General features: G+C 48.8%; 1 protein-coding gene across 1 annotated transcript in view; it reads left to right on the top strand.

Annotated features, from left to right (window-relative positions):
- mafa (MAF bZIP transcription factor a) overlaps positions 1-2,500 on the top strand; it is a 136,355-nt gene that overhangs the window by 67,709 nt on the left and 66,146 nt on the right. The window lies entirely within an intron of this gene.

Raw genomic sequence — 2,500 nt, 5'->3', positions numbered from 1 at the left:
GGAAGGAGCGTGTGTGTTTTCTGCTTAAGTTCAACTTAGCGCATAATATTATCCTCGGGAGTTTCCTTTCCCATGTTTTATACCTGCGCACTTTTGTGTGCTAATGCTCATTAAAAAGTCTTTGTGATATCCCTGAAAAATTCTGTCACCGCAAGGCCTGTTCTTTTTTTTTAAGTTGCGCTCTCTTTTTTTAATTCTCTTTTCTTTCTGGTTCCTTTTCCTGTCCCCTATTTCTCTTCCTACTCAGCACTTGATTTTCCAAGAAAGATGCTCCAGTTTCGGGTTCTTGAATTCCCTATTCACGTTCGAACTCATTCATGACATATTTCGGCTTTCATAAAATCTGCCTCCTTATAAATTCAACGGCTTTTTATACAGTCAAAGTTTGCCCATCTCTAATGCCCTCTGCATTTATGCATGTCGTCATCTATGGCATTTCATCTATTGCACTTCTAGCTCATGACCAGTAGGGGCAGTAGAGAGGAGATGAGTCCTAAGGGGTCTGTGGACTGCACACATACTCTCATCCACAAACACCTGCCTCCTGTCCAGTCTGTCCCACCTGCCCTGACCAAGCAAACACACACACACACAGGCGCGTGCGGACACACAAACACACACACACACACACACGCACACACACACACGCACACACTCGTCCACGGCCCGACCCTGTCCCCTGACGTAAGGGCTGATAAAATACTGCTGATTTAGATCGCACTCATAAATCATTTCCGACACCACGCGGAGGAATAAAGCCGTGGTGTGTCCTTACAGTGCATATGGCTATAGCCTCTCCCCACAAGCTTGCTGTCCTGTGTGTGTGTGTGCGTGCGTGTGTGCGCGTGTGTGTGTGTGTGAGCGTGTGTGTGTGTGTGTGTGTGTGTGTGTGTGTGTGCGTGTGTGTGTGTGTGTGTGTGTGTGTGTGTGTGTGTGTGTGTGTGTGTGTGTGTGTGTGTGTGTGTGTGTGTGTGTGTGTGTGTGTGTGTGTGTGTGTGTGTGTTAAACAAGGGGGGCATTGTGTGTGCGTGCTTGTGTGCATATATTCGTGTATGCGTGGACATAAGGTAAATTGAAAGATAGACGATATGTTTGGTTACTGAGGTCAAGACATACAGTACGTCTGTGTGATGGCATTGTCTTAAAAAATCTTTGCATTTACAATGTACAGTAATTCAAATGTAACAATTCGCAACATAATAATTCGATACAATTTACATTCATTCAAATCAAAGGTTTCGTGTGGCTTTCAAAATGAAATTCTACTCCGTTCCAAAAGAAATGGCAACCGTAGGAGCAGAAACCTGTCCTGATCTGTCCTCTCTTGGCATCCTTCCAAGTCATCACTTCACCCCCCTTTTCCTCCTCTCATCATCTTGACCAGCGCACTTTCATTTTCTCTCTGTTAAAAAAAAGAAAAAAAAGAATACATCCCTTCCCACCAAGCGCTCAATCACACACCCCTCCCTCCCAGCCAAACCACCCTGCCCCCCCGTTATTTAGGAAAAGCTTGTGGCTCACGATAAATCACTCTGCACTACCACACCACAACAAGTGTAGACACACACACACACACACACAGGCACATACACACGCGCACACATACACACACACACTTGCAAACACACACACACACACACACACACGCACAGACGCACACGCGATACACCCTCCCCCTCCCCCCCCACATCCCATCCTTGGGCCTGGTGCACATAACTACATGAACACTTATCAGTCTGCGCTGTATCGTATTCGTGAAGGGTAAGTGAGAGATTAGATTTACCCGTGGCATGCGGCAAGTCCCGGCACAGAGAGAGACAGGCTCTGCTGCCGCATGCAGCAGGCAGCCCGTGGCCCCCCTCCGGCTGCTGTAAGTAAAATAAAAACCTGCCTATTAATAGGCGGCTCTATTAAGGCGCGCGCTGCCTCTGACAAGTGTGTGGCGGAGGGGGCTGATGAGGAGGTGCGGGGAGGGGTGGCATGGGAGGAGTGGAGACTAGAGAGGGGACGGGTGGGTGGGTTGCCTGCCTTGCTTCAGGGCTTTGGTGAGGGTGACGGTGTGGGGTGGTACATGAGCTGGGTGTGGGTGGAAGTTTGGGAATCGGGAGTGGGGATGTTGGGAGGGGTGTTGGGATGCCCCCTTGGTCTCAGCTGCCGCACCACACATCCACCCATCCACCCCTCCACCCTTCCACCCATCCACCCATCCACCCTCACTTGTTCGCTCGCCCAGGCCCCGACTGTGATGCCTTTCAGCGGAGGAGAAAATTTAATGTTCCGCACTAGCCTGTTTTTCTTTTTTTTCTTTCTTTCGTTCTTTCTTTTTTTAAACACTCTGCACGCGTTCAGCGTGTGGATGGGATTCGCAGCATGAAAGACGTTCTTCTCTTCACTCCTCCTTATTTTCTCCCTCCGTTCCTCTACTCCACCCCCTTCTGTATTCCGAAAACCCCACACACTCAATCACTATTGAATTAGGAGTGTTACGCTCTTGATTGTG

The sequence above is a fragment of the Engraulis encrasicolus genome, chromosome 22 (assembly GCF_034702125.1).
Source record: "Engraulis encrasicolus isolate BLACKSEA-1 chromosome 22, IST_EnEncr_1.0, whole genome shotgun sequence".
NCBI classification, from domain to species: Eukaryota; Metazoa; Chordata; class Actinopteri; order Clupeiformes; family Engraulidae; genus Engraulis; species Engraulis encrasicolus.
This window is presented reverse-complemented; position numbering and strand designations above follow the sequence as displayed.